Source organism: Tursiops truncatus, chromosome Y, assembly GCF_011762595.2.
Source record: "Tursiops truncatus isolate mTurTru1 chromosome Y, mTurTru1.mat.Y, whole genome shotgun sequence".
In the NCBI taxonomy this organism is placed as follows: Eukaryota; Metazoa; Chordata; class Mammalia; order Artiodactyla; family Delphinidae; genus Tursiops; species Tursiops truncatus.
Genome location: NC_133428.1, coordinates 4,589,684 through 4,611,365, shown reverse-complemented (window position 1 = coordinate 4,611,365; position 21,682 = coordinate 4,589,684). Strand labels below are relative to the sequence as shown.

Here is a 21,682-nt window from a genome sequence, read left to right as displayed (position 1 = left end):
TCTTTTTATGGCTGAGTAATATTCCATTGTATTCCATTATTAGAGAAATGCAAATCAAAACTACAGTGAGGTATCACCTCACACCGGTCAGAATGGCCATCATCAAAAAATCTAGAAACAGTAAATGCTGGAGGGGGTGTGGAGAAAAGGGAACCCTCTTGCACTATTGGTGGGAATGTAAATTGATACAGCCACTGTGGAGAACAGTATGGATGTTCCTTAAAAAACTAAAAACAGAACTACCATACGACCCAGCAATCTCACTGCTGGGCATATACCCTGAGAAAACCGTAATTCAAAAAGACACATGCACCCCAATGTTCATTGCAGCACTATTTACAATAGCCAGGTCATGGAAGCAACCTAAGTGTCCATCGACAGATGAATGGATAAAGAAGATGTAGCTTATTTCTTTGTATCACTCAGTGTTCCATTGGCTGGATGGACCACAGAGCACTTGTCCATCACCTGTTGAAGGGCATCCTGGTTGCCAATTCCATTTTAAGGCAGGTAAAGCTTTTACTGCATCTCCTCCCTGCTGCTCTGTCTACTTTATTACTTCTTCCTTGGCTGCCTAGAAACATTTCAGGCCCCTAATTTTTCTGTCCTTTCCTAACATATTCATATGTTATAAACATAAGAATCTAAGTTGTAGGATAGGATTAAAAATAATAACGATCTTCCCAATAATAGCTAAAAATCACCTTCCCCAACTGCCCATCCTTCTCTAGGTGGTTGAAAGAGGAGAAATCTTCACTGTTAGAAAGTGATAGAAATACGAGATACTTCTCTCCACCTCAGCTCTAGCTAATGGTTTTAAAAGGGGTTGTTTTGGGAATACTACTCAGCCATAAAAAAGAATGAAATCATGCCATTTGCAGCAACATGGAAGGACCTAGAGGTGATCATACTAAGTGAAATAAGTCAAAGAGAAAGACAAATACCATATGATATCGCTTATATGTGGAATCTAAAATAATGATAGAAATGAACTTACAAAACAGAAATAATAATATCAATGAACTTATTTACAAGACAAAAATATACTCACAGACATAGAAAACAAATTTATGGTTACCAAAGGGGAAAGGTAAATTAAGCCTTTGGGATTAGCTGATACACACCACTATATATAAAATAGACATACAACAAGGACCTACTGTAGAACACACAGAACCTTATTAAATATCTTGTCATAACCTATAATGGAAATAATTTGAAAAAGTGTGTGTTTGTATGTGTATATATAACTGAATCACTTTGCTGTATACCGGAAACTAACACAACATTGTAAATCAAATATACTTCAGTTTTTTTTTTAAAAAAAGGTTGCTTTTAGTTATCCTAAAAATGAGTGTTTTATTATTGTGAGTCCACTGAGATTCTGGTCCTGAGTACTTTCTCAGTTCATATCAAGAGCCTGCTGCTGGAGCATACTGGAATCTCACTCTAAGAGTGACAATTATCCTGATCTTTTAAAAAGAAGATATGTTTGGTGTCCGTGTCATTTAACGTTTTAGGGATCATAGTCGAGGCCCTGATGGTTCTGCGTGTGCGTCTTCAGTACACTGGTAGAGAGGAAAAAAAAAAGGATGAGAAACAATTGAAGTCACGGTGATTAATTCCGCATGTGTACGGCAATTTTAGAAATGCCTGCTGGGGAAGCAAAGGGAAGCGCTTAGCTCCTGTACTGGGGAAGCGGCTTTCTGAATTGCCCGTCTTTGGGGATGGGGGAAGTCTGCAGGCTGGCAATGGAAATGTTTCTGTATTCTCATAAAGTAATACATGAGCTGTCATCATTAGAGCCAGGAAAGGGCTGGCCCATGAAACAGAATCAGTAAGAAAAGAGCATGAGAGCCTGTCCGGGACTAATGCAGCTGACAGATTAAAGATACTCCATCATGGTAGTTTACTAGTACACCTGGATTCTCTTCATTAAAAAGGCATTTATCTAATGATCCATTGCAAGCTATTACCAGAAACGGAGAATGGTGTTATTGATGGAAAGAGGATTGAAAGGCATTGAAGAAGGAGGATTTCCTCACTGCAATAAACCTGGATGAAGTATTGACCTTTAAAGCAAAACTGTTGGCTTTGCAGTTTGCACCGGGCTGTCAAGATTAGTTATGGAGGGAATTATTTAGCCAAATTCCCCGCACTCTGCGTGAATGAAGTCAAGACGTTTATTTCTTTTATCAAGTAATTTTTATACAAAACAGTAGTTCCATGATTGGGATAATGCTGAAAGAAAAGTCCTTGTTATTGAACAAGGCGATAGGATTACTGTGAGAAAATCCATCCCCCATTTGGTACCTTGTTCTAGAATATGTCAGTGTGTCTGATTAAAATGACCGGTTGCGGTTGTGAAAATTATCTCACTCTTTTCAACCACCACTGGGAGGGCGGGACAGACTCTATGCACCAAACTAATTCATAATATTCCTAGTTGTTGTTGGATGAGTAAACAGTTCTGGGGAAAATAATTACCAAATGCCCTTGTGGTAACGAGTACACTTAGAAAAATGTACAGAGAAGTTAGAAAATAGGACAAAGGGACAGAATTAGACATCTAAAATTAGGTTACAAACTTTAAAATGTATTGTTGTCTGAGTATCTGTTGCTTCACTCCTATATACAGGCTACAACATAATATTCTTCCAAGGTATTTAAAACCACACAAGCTTGCTACAATGTACATGAACATCTAGCAACTGTTAGGTTTGAGTGTGTTCACTATATCAGGTCAACATAAGGAATATCTATGTGCATTATGTATACATTGTCTGGAAATTGTATATATGTTTTAGTTTAGCAGTGACAATTTTTCTAGCACCTCCACTGTGATTGTTCATAATATGTATTTAAAACAGAGAAAGCACTGTGCTCAGTGAAAGAAGCCCGTCCTAAAAGACACAATGTGTGTGATTCCGTTTATGTGGAATGCCTTGTAAACATATGAAAATCTATAGAGACAGAAAGCAGATTGGTGGTTATAGTCTGGGACGGAGGGTGGGGAGGGATTGCTAATGGGTAAAAGATGTGCTTCTAGGGTGATGAAAATGTTCTGGGATAGACGGTGGGGATGTTTGCACAACTCTGAATATACTAAGAAACCACTGCACTGTACACTTTAAAGAGTGTATTTTTGGGGGCTTCCCTGGTGGCGCAGTGGTTGAGAGTCCGCCTGCCGATGCAGGGGATGCGGGTTCGTGCCCCGGTCCGGGAAGATCCCACATGCCGCAGAGTGGCTGGGCCCGTGAGCCATGGCCGCTGAGCCTGCGCCTCCGGAGCCTGTGCTCCGCAATGGGAGAGGCCACAACAGTGAGAGGCCCGCATACCGCAAAAAAAAAAAAAAGTGTATTTTTAAAAAATTTTATTTTATTGAGCTATAGTTGATTTACAATGTTGTGTTAATTCCTGCTGTACAGCAAATTGATTGTTATACATAAATATATGCATCTTTTGTATTCTTTTCAATTATGGTTTATCACAGGGTATTGAATAGAGTTCCCAGCGGTCTACAGTAGCACCTTGTTGTTTATCCATTCTCTTTATAATAGTTTGCATCTGCGAATCCCAAACTCCCACTCTATCCCTCCCCCGACCCCTTCCCCCTTGGAAACCACAAGTCTGTTTTCTATATCTGTGAGTCTGTTTCTGTTTTATAGATAAGTACATTTTTGTCATATTTTAGATTCCACATAGAAGTGATAACACGGTATTTCTCTTTCTGTCTGACTTACTTCGCTCAGTATGATCATCTCTAGGTCCATCCATGTTGCTGCAAATGGCACTATTTCATCCTTTTTTATGGCTGAGTAATATTCCACTGTATATATGTACCACATCTTCTTTATCCATTCCTCTGTTGTTGGACATTTGGGTAGCTTCCATGGCTTGGCTATTGTGAATAGTAAGAGTGCATTTCATGATATGTGAATTACATCTCAAAAAAGCTGTTAAAAAAACATGACAGGATTTGTAGCTAGTACCAACCCTGGGTACAGTGCCTGCATGTTTACACAGCTCCATCTCGTCAGGTGGAAACCAACACTAGTGCCTGTATGTTACCGCAAAGCCGTCAAAACCCAACATTCTTGGTTTTGGGTCTGCAAAGTGTGGTCTTTCAAATAAGCAGCATCAGCATTTTGTGCTGGGGGGCGGGGGGGAGGGTCATTGCAGAATCTCAGGTCCTGAATCAGAATCTGCAGTTTAGCAAAATTTCAGAGGGATGGTCTGCATGTTCACACGGATGTGGAGAGAAAGCACTGAGAGGTACCCTGTGTCATCCAGGAATTGTTGGGTTGGATTATCTGCTTCTGATCAGAACACATGTCTTTTCGGTTAATGTTTGAGCTAAATGAATGTCCTTGATGGAAACAGAACTGCTTTTGTCTTGGGACCCCAGGCCCAGAATTGTTCTGTCAATTGTATGTCGGAGCTGGACTCAACGTTGCAGGCAAGGTAGGTGGGTGACAAAATGACCGGATGAGTGACAAAATAAGTCTTAGGAAGCCAACAGTGCCCCTTTGCTATAAAAATGCCATGTGATCCATAGAATGGCGTGTGTAACCACAGGGTCACTGTTAGAAATGTGCATCTTAAAAGACACAATTTCGAGCAAAATATTAAAAGGAGCTACTCCCAATGAATTCCAGTATATGCCTGAAGACACATTATCCAATTTAGAGACTGTAAAAGTACAACCATGAACTTAGAGTACAATAAGCTTAGGACACGTTAGTGGTTTCTGTCTTCAGTGTGTGTGAATTTGACAAATTTCAGTATTTATGAATCTCCATCTTCGCCCTCCTTCATTCAAAAAGAGTTGTGATCAAAGAAATGGGGTAGGTAAAAATGTTCCGTAAGTCCGACACTACTTCATACTGAACTGATGGTCTCTCCGTGGAAAACACTTCAGTGATATTGTGATCAGTTTGAAAATGTTTCTGCTTCTACTCCTAAATCCAAGCTCAGGCAGTCTTGTTTCTGTATGTGTGATAATTTGCATTAGGAAGTATTGTCTTAAAATTTATTTTTTCTAAGGTTGATTGCCTCATCTTTCATGGTGCTGTCGTGCTGTCTGGCATTTGACTTTCTTAGCTAGCTGGTGGTTTGGCTTTGCCAAAGAGAAAAACCGGTTAAATAAAACCGTAAAATCTCAGAGTTGCTTTATTTATTCAATAGTTATTAAATCTTAGTGTTGCAAAGATTTAAGAAAGGGTGTCACCACCCCTTTTTAAAGCTGGAACAATTTGCCCAGTGACCTTTGTCACACCATGAGCTCCAATTCCTTCATTCTGACGTTTTCTTCTGCCACGATGTCATGCATTTTATACTTACTATCTGTTTGAAGTTGCCAATTGGCTTTATGGGAGAGGTCTTGCATGTATCACCTCTATAAACGCCTTATTATAACTTATCTTTAATTGAAGTATAGTCGGTGTACAATATTATATAAGTTTCAGGTAAACAATACAGTGATTCACAATTTTTAAAGGTTATACTCCATTCGTAGTTAGCGTAAAATATTGGCTGTATTCCCCGTGCTGTGCATTATACCTGCGTAAGTTATTTTATACATAGTCATTTGTATCTCTTAGTCCCCTAAACTTTTTTTTTAACAGCACCATTTTACTTATTCCTGAATATAATAAGCCCATATTCATGATGCCTCCAAGTACTGGGAAAGCACAAATGCTCTGAACGCTAAATGTGGTTTTATATAATATGAAGTAATATGTGCGATGGTTTCATTCATTCACTCTGCCAGAAATAGTTACTGAGAACACAGCAGGCACTGGAGTTTATGCTCCATGCTGAGAATTGACAGGGAAATATAAAGGACAAAAATCTCTTCCGTTTTAAACATGAATCCAGATAAAAACATCAAGGGATCTTCTTGGAAAAATAGATAAGATTAACATATTTGTTTTAAAAAATCTAAATATTACAGATATATGCCCCAGAGTGGAATTACTGGGTCATATGATAGTTGTATTTTTAGTTTTTTGAGAAACTTCCATACTGTTCTCCCTAGTGGTTATAGCAATTTACATTCCCACCAGCAGGGTACGAGGGTTCCCTTTCCTCTACATCCTCGCCAACATGTTGTGTTCTTTTTCATGCTAGCCTTTCTGACAGATGCGAGGTGATATCTCATTGTGGTTCTCATTTGCATTTCCCTGATGATTAGCGATGGTGAGCATCTTTCCACGTGCCAGTTGGCCATCTGCATTTCCTCTTTGGAAAACTGTATATTCAGTTGTTCTGCCCATTTTTCAATTGGGTTGTGTGGTTTTTTTTTTTTTGATGTGGAGTTGTAGCAATATGAGCTGTTTATATGTGTTGGATATTAATCCCTTACAGGTCATATCATTTGCAAATATTTCCTCCCATTCTGTAGGTTGTCTTTTCATTTTGTTGATGGTTTCCTTTGCTGTGCAAAAGCTTTTAAAACACCAATTTGAAAAGATACTACCTCAATGTTTATAGCAGCATTATTTACAAAAGCAGCATTAATTACAAGACATGGAGGCAACCTAAGTGTCCATCAACAGATGACTGATATAGATGATGTGGTATATATAAATATACAATGAAATAAGTCACAAAGAGAAACAAAATTTTGCCATTTGCAGCAATTTGGATGGACTTGGAGGGTACTATGTAAAATGAAATAAGTCAGACAAAGAAGTAGTATATGATAATCAGTTATATGTGGAATCTAAAAAATACAACAAACTAGTGAATATAACAGAGAAGGAAACTCACAGATATAGAGAACAAACTAGTGGTTCCCAGTGGGGAGGGGGGCGGAGCAAGATAGGGGTGCAGCAGTGGGAGGTATAAGTGGGTGTAAGACAGGCTCAGGATGTATTTTACAATACGGGGAAATAAAGGCAATATTTGCTAATAACTGCAAATGGACAGAAACCTTTAAAAAACTATTAAAATTTTAAATGAAAAAACTAAAACATTTAAAAAATTAATATGCAGAAAATAAATACAGAAAATGGAACATCTTCCAGTGCTCTCCCTACACATGTAAAGCTTTTTTTTTTAAAATTAATTTAAGTTTGGCTGCAGTGGGTCTTCGTTGCTGCACACGGGCTTTCTCTAGTTGCGGCGGGCAGGGGCTACTCTTCATTGCGGTGCGCGGGCTTCTCATTGCGGTGGCTTCTCTTGTTCCGGAGCACGGGCTCTAGGCACATGGGCTCAGTAGTTGTGGCTCACGAGCTCTAGAGCGCAGGCTCAGTAGTTGTGGTGCATGGGCTTAGCTGCTCCGTGGCATGTGGGATCTTCCTGGACCAGGGCTCAAGCCTGTGTCCCCTGCCTTGGCAGGTAGATTCTTAACCACTGCGCCACCAGGGAAGGCCCACGTGTACAGCTTTTTGCAACAGAACACCATTCTACTCTGTCTCTATGAATATGACTGCCCTAGGTTCTATATAAGTGCAGTCATATAGTATTTGTCTTTTTGCTTTTCTGGGGTTGCCCGTTTTCACTGAGCAGCAAATCCACAAGGGTGACCCATGTTGTAGCATGGCGGGATGTCCTGCCTTTTTAAGGCTGAATCGTAGGTATGGACCACATTCCCTCGTGTAGATGGACCACGTTTTGTTTATCCATTCATCCACTGATAGACGCATGGGTATAAAAGTGTTTGTTAGAGCCCTGCCTTCGGTTCTTTGGGGGTATTAACCAAGGACTGAAATTTCTGGGACTTAGGAAACTCTGTTTAACTTTTTTAGGGAACTGCAATACTGTTTGAAATTTAAGGTTTTAAGAAAGTTTAAGGCAGGAAAGTTATGCACTGGAAAAAAAAAGAAAAAGAAAAAAAGCACAACCTAAAAGTTGACGATTATGTTTTACTTGGTGGACATTCTGAGGACTTCAAGCCCAGGACACAGCATCTCAGATAACACTAAGAAAGTGTTCTGAAGAGGTGAGGGAGGATCCAGGATATATAGGCGGTTTTGCAACAAAGATCGGGTAGTCAAAATCAAAAAGATTACTGTGAATGAGAGAAAACCAGTTATCTCAAGTTAAGCAATTTACATAGCTTCTCTAGGTATGGGGAGATGCAAAGTCTGGGCTCACTGAAATCGTTCCTTCGATCTGCACCTCAGCTATCTGGGGCCAGCATCCTGTGTCTTCTGCATCCCGAGTCTGCTCTGTGCACTTGTTGGAGTTGGCTGCAGTGGTGGGCATTTCCAACCTGAGTTCCCTCAGGGCTGATCGTCAGGGTGGCTGTGATGTAGTGGCTTGACGGCTACAACATCCTTTGTTTACTGATACTGTAACCAAAAGTGGGGTCCAGCTGCTCGCCGGTCCAAAGCCAAAAAAGAAGCAAGGTTGGTGGAAAGGAAAGTTTGCTTTATTTTCGGTGCTGGCAACCAGGGGGAACTCCGCCCCCCGCCTGACAATCAGGGGGCAAGAGCTCTTATAGACAGAGGGAGGGGGCTATGTGCAGAAACAGCGATGTCAGCTCAGACCGTCATCTTGAAATTGGTCCTTGGTGGTCTGACCAGAGTCATCTTGATTGTTTTAGGTACAGTTAGCCTTCAGTTCCAGGGTTGGTTGTTCCCATTTCCTTGAGGCCAGTTCTCAGAATTGTGGCAGCCTGTGTCACGGCTACAGCCTGGTCATCATGTAGTTCACGTCTTCCGCCTGGTGGGGTTTCAGTATCTACAAGACAGCTCACAGGACGTGGCTCAGAATATTATCGATAGCCCTTGAGGAGGAACTAAAGGTCTTTGACTTTGCGTAATGACTAAGCTATTATTATTTAGCGTTGTTGGACTGTTGTCCTTTGTTTCTGTATTTTCTCACTTCTCTGATCAAACTTATTCTTTGGCCAGAGTTTTTCTACAGACAAAAAGGCAGGGGGAAGACATGGGGGGCAAGGACCACAGCGTCCTGCTCCGTTTCAATATGGCAGGCAGTGTTGCTGCTCTGATAATCATTAAAAAAATTTTTTTATTGGAGTCTAGTTGATTTACAATGTTGTGTTAGTTTCAGGGGTACAGCAAAGTGACTCAGTTATACATATATCCACTCTTTTTTAAGATTATTTTCCTATATAGGCCATTACAGAGTATTGAGTAGAGTTCCCTCTGCTATACAGTAGGTCCTTATTAGTTATCTATTTTATGTATAGTAGTGTGTATATGTCAATCCCAATCTCCCAATCTCCCAATTCACCTTTCTCCCCCGGTAACCATAAGTTTGTTTTCTACATCTGTGACTTTCCTTTTGTTTTGTAAATAAGTTCATTTGTACCCTTTTTCCTTACTTTCCACATATAATAAGTGATATCATATGACATTTGTCTTTCTCTGTCTGACTTACTTCACTCAGTATGATCATCTCTAGGTCCATCCATGTTGCTGCAAATGGCATTATTTCATTCTCTTTTATGGCTGAGTAATGTTCCATTGTGTATCTATGGACCACATCTTCTCTATCCATCCATTGATGGACATTTAGGTTGTTTCCATGTCTATTGTAAATAGTGCTGCAGTGAACATTGGGGTGCATGACTCTTTTTGAATTATGGTTTTCTCTGGGTACATGGCCGAGAGTGCGATTGCTGGGTCATATGGTAGCTCTATTGTTAGTTTTTTTGAGGAACCTTCTACTGTTCTCCGTAGTGGCTGCACCAGTTTACATTCAGTTGTGCTTCTTTACAAGAGTGAATCTTCACAAGATTCTGGTATCACTCATGGCTGTTTCTGTGCTCTGTGCTCTTACTGGCTGGACGATTTATTTCATAAGAGGAATCACTGCCCGTCTGCGGCACTGCTTCCTCTCACACGACTCTGTACACCCTGTTGTGGCTGTTCAGTGGGCAGTGCGAGACCAGGGTGCCGCACATCTTCTGGAAGCAGGATTCCTGAGATGTGACGTCTAATTCTTGATGCCTCCTACGTCCAGCCAGACATGAGTCTCCTGACATTCAGCAGATGTCTTGCAAATCAAGTCACGGGATTCTTCTGTGTTTCTTAATGCGTCCTCCTCTGATGTAACATTTAGGAATTCTATTTGAGGTCTTGGTCTTGCTGATCACCACCCAGGGACGCGTTTCGAATGAGTGCAGCACGTCCGACAGGGCCATGCATGGAATAATCCTCAGTGTCAGCTCTAATTTTGAAATATGTTTCATATTCCTACTCTGCTTTTCGTCACTTTGTGTTAAACGTTACCAACTATATTGTGGTCATAGCTTTTACTTAAAAACGTGGGTATATTGTTGAGGAAGTTTTCTCTTTTCCGTGTTTCCATGGCTCCTGGGGAGTAGCAGTCATGGAACCCCATCGAAATTCTATGAAGCCTTAGCCTTTTGCTATAGCCTGTGGACCTCTCAAGGGCAAAGATCCCTGACCACTTCTTTCCCTAATTCCATTTTCAGCAGAAAGCCTTAGAAGTGGAAGGTACTTAATCCACATTGAGTGCATGAAGGAAAGAAGGAAGAGATAGAAGGGGGAGAGAAGGAAGGAGAGAAGGAAGGGAAAAGAGAGGTGTTTCTTGAGCAGTGTCAGGCAAGTGACAAAGCATTCAGGAAGGTGAAGTGTTTCCCTTTTCCTAAGTCATATAATTAAGCTTGCTGGAAACAATCCCGCCGTGATTCAGCCCAGCGAGCCTCAGAACATCTTCATACCGTGTATCCCCTGAAAAGAGTGGCCAGATCTCACCTACCAATCCCTTCTTCCCCATGTCCCTAAACGGAGTCACTGATTTTTAGAAAGGGTGGGTTTGACTGTCCAGTTGATGGGAGATTTCCAATCAGGAGCAGCTCTAGCCTTTCGGCTTATGGACTCCAGAATTCATCTCGAAGGCGTGGGATTGGTGATCTGTGTGACTGATGTGAGCTCAAGTTAATGACTGACCCAGGAGACATAGATGACCCCCCCCCTTGCTACCCTACACCTGGCCTCTTCTTGGATTTTTCTGCTTCCAGTTCATGGGGAGACTAAAGTACACCAGGGAACTCTATGCTACACCTGGTGTGTCCACAGGTAAATGATGACCTGTGATATCCCAAATCCCACCTCTCAGCAAGGACCCCTTCACCTGTCAACCCCTGCTGGGCCCACCGAGTCAGCCAGATAAATCTCTGTACCTTCCTCTCAACTTTTCTATGAAACAAAAACTACTCATAGACTCTCTTCAGAAGAGAAGTGCAGGGCTTCCCTGGTGGCGCAATGGTTGAGAGTCTGCCTGCTGATGCAGGGGACACAGGTTCGTGCCCTGGTCCGGGAAGATCCCACATGCTGCGGAGCGGCTGGGCCCGTGAGCCATGGCCGCTGAGCCTGCACGTCCGGAGCCTGTGCTCCGCAACGGAAGAGGCCACGGCAGTGAGAGGCCTGTGTACTGCCAAAAAGAAAAAAAAAAAAAGAAGAGAAGTACAACAAAATCAAATGCTTTACCAAAAAAATACAAAGGGTATAATTTTAGACATTGGAATGAATTTATATGCCCAAAGCTTATCATTGTGACATTTTTCCCTAAAATTACCTGTTATTCATAGTTAAGTGAGTAGTTTATTTTGGTTTTTTTTTTTTTTTTTTTGCGGTATGCGGGCCTCTCACTGCTGTGGCCTCTCCCGTTGCAGAGCACAGGCTCCGGACATGCAGGCTCAGCGGCCATGGCTCATAGGCCCAACCGCTCCACGGCATGTGGGATCTTCCCGGACCGGGGCACGAACCCGCGTCCCCTGCATCGGCAGGCAGACTCTCAACCACTGCGCCACCAGGGAAGCCCAAAGTGAGTAGTTTATATATTAGCATATTTATTATAAATAGTCTCTGGTCCCAGCCTGGAAAATTCCATTGATAGAATTGTCCTGTGGCAATAGTATCATAAAGCAGTTCTGAAATTGTAATAACATTTTGGAAACTTAAGTTTTGACCAGAATTAATGGTTATGTTAAAATTTACAGTGAAATCATTGTTACGTTATGATTTAGCATTAAAAAAAACAAAATAAACCCTGTGTTTCATGTCAGGTTTGGTTTCATGATCAAAGCCTGAAACACCAAATTAAAGGTCATTCTACAATATTTGTGACACTGTCTCAAGCCAGAAGTATAAATTGAAGGCTTCTCAAGAAGGAGCAGAATCTGATTAGGAAAAAAAAAGCCGTTAAAAGTTCAAGACAATCTCAAATGAAATTCCTGACAGAAGATTTCTTAGAAGTCAGTTAAATTTTACTGTCTATATTATCATCTTTATAGGAGTTGGAAAACCTCTAGAGAAGTGAATTAGAGTTGATTCTTTGGCTTGTAATAAAATAATTTACCTAAGGGGATGTCTTCAAAATGATTTTTAAAGTAAAAATCATAAAAGAAAAATAAACCCAGGGAGATTGTCTACATCATTTTTTTTTCTTTTTTTCCCAAGGAATTATATAACTAATGCTGCTTCATAAACCTGGGATCTGTCACTTGCTAACTTGAGCCCTTCCCTGGAGAGATCAGTGGATTTGTTCTCTGCTGAAGATACGCCAATTGCAGTCCACAGCGAGCGAGTCGTAAGTCTGCCTTCTCATATGGCAAAAACACCATTCGCCAATGTTCTTCCCTACACACGGTGGTCCAAACCCCATAACCTTTTCCCTGAATGGAGCTCACATCACCCATTCACACAGTCATTATCTAAACAGCCCAAATCCCAGTGATTTATGGGTTCTGCTGCAGCAGGGCTAAAATGGAAATGTAGATGATATCTCATTGTCAGGTTCAGAGCTGGCACTGTGGGTCTAAACTGATTCTTGACTGTTCGTTGCCTTGCCAACAGGTAACGCTGCACTTTGTCTCTCCCTGCAGCCACAGAAACGGAGGAACAGATTTGTCTCTTGAATGCGTTAGGTCTCCCTTGATACCTTTTCCCAGAATATGACTGTGTTTTCCTCTGCAAGTCATGGTGAAAAAAAATCTTTTGTTTAACAGTTGGGCTATATGTAGTGGTATCCCTGGATTCACGGATACCCATACTGTGAGGGAATAAATATTCATTTATTGGGGAGTTTCTATGAAAACTCACAGAATCGTTTATATGACTAGTTCTTTTACAGTGATTTGTGAATTGTGCATTCTTGGCTTCTTGCATTTAAGGTTGAAAAGAGATGCCAGCTGACCTTGAACATGCTTGGTGTCTACACCCGTATTTATAGTGAGGTGAGGGGGGGTTCACCAAGGACCCTGACATGGAATACTTTCTCCCCAAGTTTCTCTCTCTCCGCATCCTATTAACTGCATGGTGTTGACAGTGAGCTCAAATAGTCTCATTTCTGTGTTTCTTCTTGTTTATTCTCTGCCTCTGACCCAGAATATAAACACCATGAGTCCAGAGATTTGTGTATCTGCCTGTTCAAGTATGTAACCCCTGGTAAGTAGTGGGTACACAATAAATATGTGTTGGTTGGATAAAAGAAAAACATATATATAGTTATCCATATATAATACATTTTATAAAACATCTTTATTGGAGTATAATTTCTTTACAATGTGTTAGTTTCTGCTGTATAACGAAGTGAATCAGCTATATGTATACTCATATCCCCATATCCCCTCCCTCTTGCGTCTCCCTCCTACCCTCTCTCATATATATTATATACTAATAAGTGATATATTTTATATGTAAATAGTAATGTATAATGCATAATCAATGTATTGTGTTTATAATTAAATTAATAACATTTATTATCATACATATATGACAAAAAAATAAGACAATGTTAAAAGGGCATGGGTTCAATGAATCAGAAACACACACAAGAGTAGTTTCAAAACAAATTACTTTAAGAATATTCTTAACCTAATAATATATAATAATATCTAGCTGTCTATCTAGTTATCTATTTATCTAGAGAGAGATTGGATGTTTTCATTCCCCCTGCCACCCAATGTGATGGTATTAGGAGGTGGGGTCTTTGAAAGGTGATGAGGTCATGATGGTGGAGCCCCCATGAATGGGATTAGTGCCCTTATAGAAGATGCCACAGAGCTTCCTTGCACCTTGCTCCATGTGAGGACACAGCAAGAAGATGCCGTCTACAAACCAGGAAGAGGATCCTTACGAGACACTGAATCTGCCAGCTGTTGGATGTTGGACGCCCAGCTTCCAGAACTGTGAGAAATTAGCATCTGTGTTCTGTAACACCTGCACCCACCCCCCTGCCAGTCTGTGATTTTCTGTTACAGCAGCCTGTATGGACAAAGACATATATAAAGTAGGTGGGGGGTTTCCCTGGTGGTGCAATGGTTAAGAATCCGCCTGCCAGTGCAGGGGACATGGGTTCAAGCCCTGGTCCGGGAAGATCCCACATGCCGCAGAGCCACTAAGCCCGTGCACCACAACTACTGAGCCTGCGCTCTAGAGCCTGCGAGCCACAACTACTGAGCCCACGTGCCACAACTACTGAAGCCTGCATGCCTAGAGCTCTGCAACGAGAAGCTCCTGCAATGAGAAGCCCACGCACCGCAACGAAGAGTAGCCCCTGCTCGCCGCAATTAGAGAAAGCCTGCATTCAGCAACGAAGACCCAAAGCAGCCAAAAATAAATAAATAAATCTATTAAAATAATAAATAAAGTAGGTGGTAGTGGTTAGCAATATATTGACAACTTTAATGATTTCACAGATAACAGAATAAAGTAGAACTACCTCAAAAAAACCAACTGTGAGGGGCTTCCCTGGTGGCGCAGTGGTTGAGAGTCTGCCTGCCGATGCAGGGGACGTGGGTTTGTGCCCTGGTCCGGGAGGATCCCACATGCTGCAGAGCGGCTGGGCCCGTGAGCCATGGCCGCTGAGCCTATGCATCCGGAGCCTGTGCTCTGCAACGGGAGAGGCCACAACAGTGAGAGGCCCGCATACTGCCAAAAAAACAAAAACAAAACAAAACCAACTGTGGCCATACAGACAGACATTACAAGGGAATATTAATAACATCAAAGGATAGATCATAGAAAATGGACATATTAGAAAGTGTTCTTTTCATCTGTTAGACCTTACGTTCAAGAGAGAACATTTTAAACAGCATGACACAACATTTTTCTATTTCCCTATGAACCAATTCAGCAAACTTTGTTTCCATTTTATTCTCATTAGTCTTTTTTATTGACGTATAGTTGATTTACAATGTTTCGTTAGTTTCTGGTGTACAGCAAAGTGACTCAGTTATACATATATACATTCTTTTTCATACTGTTTTCCATGATGGCTTATTACAGGATATTGAATAGGTTCCCTCTGCTCTACAGTAGGACCTTGTTGTTTATCCATGCTATATGGAATACTTTGCATCTGCTAATCCGAAACTCCCAATCAATGCCCCACCCCGCCTTGGCAACCACAGGTCTAGTCTCTTTCTGTTTCATAGTTAAGTTCATTTGTGTTATATTTTAGATTCCACATATAGGTGATATCATATATTTGTCTTTCTCCGTCTGACTTACATCACTTAGTATGATCATCTCTAGGTCCATCCATGTTGCTGCAAATGGCATGATTTCATTCTGTTTTATGGCTAATATTGCATTGTATATATGTGCCACATCTTCTTTGTGCATTCATCTGTGGATGGATACTTAGGTTGCTTCCATGTCCTGCTATTGTGAATAGTGCTGCTATGAACATAGGGGTGTATGTTTCTTTTCAAATTACAGTTTTCTTTGGGTATATGCCCAGGAATGAGATTGCTGGATCATAGGGTAGTTCTGTTTTTAGTTTTTTGAGGAAGCTCCATACTGTTCTCCATAGTGGCTGTATCAATTTCCATTCCCATCAACAGAGTAGGAGGGTTCCCTTTTCTCCACACCCTCTCCAGCATTTATTGTTTGTAGATTTTTGATGGCCATACTAACCAGTGTGAGGTGGTACCTAATTATAGTTTTGATTTTCATTTCTCTAGTAAGTATTGATGTTGAGCATCATTTTATGTGCCTGTTGGCCATCTATAAGTCTTCTTTGAAGAAATGTCTGTTTAGGTCTTCTGCCCATTTTTTGATTGGGTTTGTTTGTTATTTTGTTATTGAGTTGTATGAGCTGTTTATTTTGGAAATTAAGCCCTTGCCAGTCGCATCACTTGGAAATATTTTTCACCGAGTCCATAGGTTATCTTTTCAGTTTGTTTATGGTTTCCTTCACTGTGCAAATGCTTATACATTTGATTGGGTCCTATTTGTCTATTTTTGCTTTTATTTCTATTGCCTTGGGAGACTGAACTAAGAAAACATTGGTATGATTTGTGTCAGAGAATGTTTTGCCTATGTTCTCTTCTGGGAGCTTTATGGTGTTGTGTCTTATGTTTAAGTCTTTAAGCCATTTTGAGTTTATTTTATGCTGTGAGGGAGTGTTCTAACTTCAATTTGATTTACGTGCAGGTTTCCAATTTTCCAAACACCACTTGCTGAAGAGACTTTTTCCCATTGTATATTCTTGCCTCCATTGTTGAAGATTAATTGACCGTAGGTGTGTGGGTTTATTTCTGGGCTCTCTATTCTGTTCCATTGATCCATATGTCTGTTACTGTGCCAATACCATGCTGTTTTGATTCCTGTAGCTTTGTAGTATAGTCTGGAGTGTGGGAGGGTTCTGCCTCCTGCTTTGTTCTTTTTCTTCAGAACTGCTTTGCCCATTCTGGGTCTTTTATGGTTCCGTATAAATGTTAGGATTATTTGTTCTAGTTCTGTGAAAAATTTGTTAGGGATCTCATTAAATCTGTAGATTGCTTTGGATAGTATTAACAACATTAATTCTGCCAATGAAGAACATGGGATATTTTTCCATTTCTTTTTTTTTTTTTTTTTTTTTTTTTGCAGTATGCGGGCCTCTCACTGTTGTGGCCTCTCCCGTTGCGAGCACAGGCTCAGCGGCCATGGCTCATGGGCCTAGCTGCTCCGCGGCATGTGGGATCTTCCCAGACCGGGGCACGAACCCGTGTCCCCTGCATTGGCCGGCGGACTCTCAACCACTGTGCCACCAGGGGAGCCCTCCATTTCTTTAAAACATCTTCAATTTCCTTTATGGTTCTCAGTGTATAAGTCTTTCAGCTCCTTCGTCAGGTTTATTCTTAGGTATTTTATTTCATTTTTGGTGCTATTTTAATAGGTACAGTTTTTTTTACATTCCTTCTCTGATGTTTCATTGCTAGTGTAAAGAAATGCAACCAATTTTTGAATGTTAATCTTGGATCCTGCTACTTTGGTGAATTCATTTATTAGATCTAGTAGATGTGTGTGGAGTCTCTAGGGTTTTCTGTATATAGTATCGTGTCATCTGCATATGGTGACAATTTTACCTCTTCCCTTCCAATTTGGATACATTTTATTTCTTTTTATTGCCTCAGTGCTGTGGCTAGGACTTCCAGTATTATGTTGAACCTAAGTGGTGAGAATGGGCATCCTTGTCTTGTTCCAGATTTTAGTTGGAAGGCTTTCAGCTTTTCACTGTTGAGTATTATACTGGCTGTGGGTTTGTCATAAACAGCTTTTGAGTATGTTCTCTCTGTACACACTTTGGTAAGACTTTTTATCATGGATGAATGGTGAGTTTTATCAAATGCTTCTTCTGCAACTATTGAGATGATCATATGGTTTTTGTCTTTTATCTGTGTGGTAAATTACATTGATCGATTTGCCTATGTTGAACCATCCTTGTGACCCTGGGGTGAATCCAACTTGATCATGATGTGTGATCCTTTTCATGTGTTGTTGGATTTCGTTTGCTACTATTTTGTTGAGAATTTTTGCATGTATATTCATCATAGATATTGGCCTATAATTTTCTTTTTGTTGTAGTGTCTTTGTCTGATTTTGGTATTAGGGTGATGGTGGCTTCCCTTTCAGTCTGTGTGTGTCCTTTGACCTACAGTGAGTTTCTTGTAGGCAGCATATTGTAGACTCTTGTCTTTTCATTGGAGCATTTAGTCTGTTGATGTTTAAGGGAATTACTGACAGATATGTATTTATTGCCATTTTAAACATTTTCCAGTTGAGTCTGTATTTCCTCTTTTTCCTATTGTGGCTTGATGGTTTCCTTTTGTATTATGCTTATGTTCTTCTCTGGTTTTGTGAATCTTTTGTATATTTTTGATTTGTGATTACTTGTTTTACATGGTTAGTCATACAGGCTCAAGCACATTCTTTTAAAAAAAAATCTACATTTTCTTACTCTCTCCCCCCACATTTTAGGATTTGGCTGTCCTTGTTTACGTCTCCACGTTTATCCTTTTGCTGTCCATTGTGATTATCATCAGTCATAAATCTTTTTAAAATATCTGTATACTAGCTTATTTATTTAAGTGATTTCCTTTCCAATTGTGATTTTTCTTTGCTATAGATTCTTGCTGCCTCTTTATTTAGAGAAGACCTTTCAATATTTCTTTTAGGATACGTTTGGTTTTGCCGTATTCTTTTAGTTTTTGCTTATCTGAGAAATTCTTTCTCTCTTCTATTCTAAATGATAATCTTACTCGGTAGAGTATACTAGGCTGCAGATTTTTCCCTTTTAGGAATTTGAATATATCTTGCCACTCCCTTCCAGCCTGCAACGTTTCTGTAGAGAAATCAGCTGACAGCCTTATGGGGGTCCTCTTGTAATTAACTCTTTGCTGGTCTCTGGCTGCCTTTAGAATCCTCTCTTTAACATTTGCCATTTTCATTATAATACAGCTTGTTATACGTCTGTTTGGGCTCATCTTGTTTAGACCCTCTATTCTTCCTGTACTTGATATCTGTTTCCTTCTTTAGGTTTGGGAAAGTTTCAGCCAGAACTTCTACAAATACATTTTGGATCCCCTTTTCTCTTTCTTTTCCTTCTGGAATCCCTATTACACGTAGATTGGCATGCTTCATATACCATAGATCTCTTAGATTGCTTTCATTTTTAAAATTTTGTCTTTCTCCTGTACTGATTGGTCAATTTCCATTATTCTATCTTTCAGATCACTTATATTCATTCTTGTGTATTATTCAGTCTACTAATCAGTACCTTTAGCTCAGCTTCCGTGTCAGCAACTGAATTTTCTAATTTTCCTTGACCCGTGTCTATATTTTGTAATTCTTTTTTACAGTAATCTGCATTCCTATTGATAGCCTTTATTTTTTAATTTAATTTTTGTGTTATATTATAGTGGATTTACACTGCTGTGTTTCGAGTATACAGAAAGGTGATTCAGTTATAGATATACATTTATCCATTTTTTTCAGATTCTTTTACATGACAGATTATTGAGTAGAGTTCCAGTAGGTTCTTGTTGATAATCTATTTTATATATAGTGGTATGTATATGTTAATCCCAAACTCAACCTTCCCCCAACCTTTCCCCTTTGGGAATCATAAGTTTGTTTTCAAGGTCCCAGTCTGTTTCTCTTTTGTAGGTCAGTTCATTTGTATCATTTTTTAGATTGTACATGTAAGTAATATGATATTTGTCTTTCTCTGACTTACTTCACTTAGTATGATAATCTCTAGGTCCATCCATGTTGCTGCAAATGGCATTATTTTGTTCTTTTTTATGGCTGAGTAGTATTCCATTGTATATATGTACCACATCTTTTCCCATTCTTCTGTTGAGGGACACTTAAGTTGCTTCCATGTCTTGGATAAACAGTGCTGCAGTGAACATTGGCGTGCACGTATAATACTTTTGAACCATGTTTTACTCCAGGTATATTCGCAGGAGTGGGATTGCTGGATTATATGGTAGTTTTATTTTTAGTTTTTTAAGGAACCTCCACATTCTTCTCCCCAGTGGCTGCCCCAATTTACATTGCCATCAACAGTGTAGGAGGGTTCCCTTTTTCTCCGCACCCTCTTCAGAAGCATTTGTTATTTGCAGACTTTTTTTTTTTACATTTTTATTGGAGTATAATTGCTTTACAACAGTGTGTTAGTTTCTGCTTTATAACAAAGTAAATCAGTTATACATATACATATGTTGCCATATCTCTTCCCTCTTGCGTCTCCCTCCCTCCCACCCTCCCTATCCCACCCTTCTAGGTGGTCACAAAGCACGGAGCTGATCTCCCTGTGCTATGCAGCTGCTTCACGCTAGCTATCTACCTTACGTTTGGTAGTGTATATATGTCCATGCCTCCCTCTCGCTTTGTTACAGCTCACCCTTCCCCCTCCCCATATCCTCAAGTCCATTCTCTAGTAGGTCTGTGTCTTTATTCCTGTCTTACCCCTAGGTTCTTCATGACATTTTTTCCCCTTAAATTCCATATATATGTGTTAGCATACAGTATTTGTCTTTCTCTTTCTGACTTACTTCACTGTGTATGACAGACTCTAGGTCTATCCACCTCATTACAAATAGCTCAGTTTCGTTTCTTTTTATGGCTGAGTAATATTCCACTGTATATATGTGCCACATCTTTATCCATTCATCCGATGATGGACACTTAGTTGTTTCCACTTCCAGGCTATATTGTAAATAGAGCTGCAATGAACATTGTGGTACATGACTCTTTTTGAAATATGGTTTTCTCAGGGTATATGCCCAGTAGTGGGATTGCTGGGTCATATGGGAGTTCTATTTGTAGTTTTTTAAGGAACCTCCATGCTGTTCTCCACAGTGGCTGTATCAATTTACATTCCCACCAACAGTGCAGGAGGGTTCCCTTTTCTCCACACCCTCTCCAGCATTTATTGTTTTTAGATTTTTGATGATGACCATTCTGACCGGTGTGAGGTGATACCTCATTGTAGTTTTGATTTGCATTTCTCTAATGATGTTGAGCATTCTTTCATGTGTTTGTTGGCAGTCTGTATATCTTCTTTGGAGAAATGTCTATTTAGTTCTTCTGCCCATTTTTGGATTGGGTTGTTTGTTTTTTTGTTATTGAGCTGCATGAGTTGCTTATAAATTTTGGAGAGTAATCCTTTGTAAGTTGCTTCATTTGCAAGTATTTTCTCCCATTCTGAGGGTTGTCTTTTTGTCTTGTTTATGGTTTCCTTTGCTGTGCAAAAGCTTTGAAGTTTCATTAGGTCCCATTTGTTTATTTTTGTTTTTATTTCCATTTCTCTAGGAGGTGGGTCAAAAAGGATCTTGCTGTGATTTATGTCCTAGAGTGTTCTGCCTATGTTTTCCTCTAAGAGTTTGATAGTCTCTGGCCTTACATTTATGTCTTTAATCCATTTTGAGCTTATTTTTGTGTATGGTGTTAGGGAGTGATCTAATCTCATACTTTTACATGTACCTGTCCAGTTTTCCCAGCACCGCTTATTGAAGAGGCTGTCCTTTCTCCACTGTACATTCCTGCCTCCTTTATCAAAGATAAGGTGACCATATGTGCGTGGGTTCATCTCTGGGCTTTCTATCCTGTTCCATTGATCTACCTTTCTGTTTTTGTGCCAGTACCATACTGTCTTGATTACTGTAGCTTTGTATTCTAGTCTGAAGTCAGGGAGCCTGATTCCTCCAGCTCCTTTTTTCATTCTCAAGATTGCTTTGGCTATTCGGGGTCTTTTGTGTTTCCATACAAATTGCGAAATTTTTTGTTCTAGTTCTGTGAAAAATGTCAGTGGTAGTTTGATAGGGATTGCATTGAACCTGTAGATTGCTTTGGGTAGTAGAGTCATTTTCACAATGTTGATTCTTCCAATCCAAGAACATGGTATATCTCTCCATCTATTTGTATCACCTTTAATTTCTTTCATCAGTGTCTTATAATTT

At 40.1% G+C, this 21,682-nt stretch overlaps 1 long non-coding RNA gene across 1 annotated transcript in view; it reads left to right on the top strand.

Annotated features, from left to right (window-relative positions):
* LOC141277695 (uncharacterized) overlaps window positions 1-13,392 on the top strand; it is a 57,387-nt gene extending 43,995 nt beyond the window's left edge. Inside the window, exons 2-4 of the long non-coding RNA XR_012329436.1 lie at window positions 12,405-12,534; window positions 13,118-13,180; window positions 13,332-13,392. This is a non-coding gene — a long non-coding RNA (uncharacterized lncRNA). The remainder of the gene's footprint in view (window positions 1-12,404; window positions 12,535-13,117; window positions 13,181-13,331) is intronic.
* The last annotated feature ends 8,290 nt before the right edge of the window (window positions 13,393-21,682 follow it).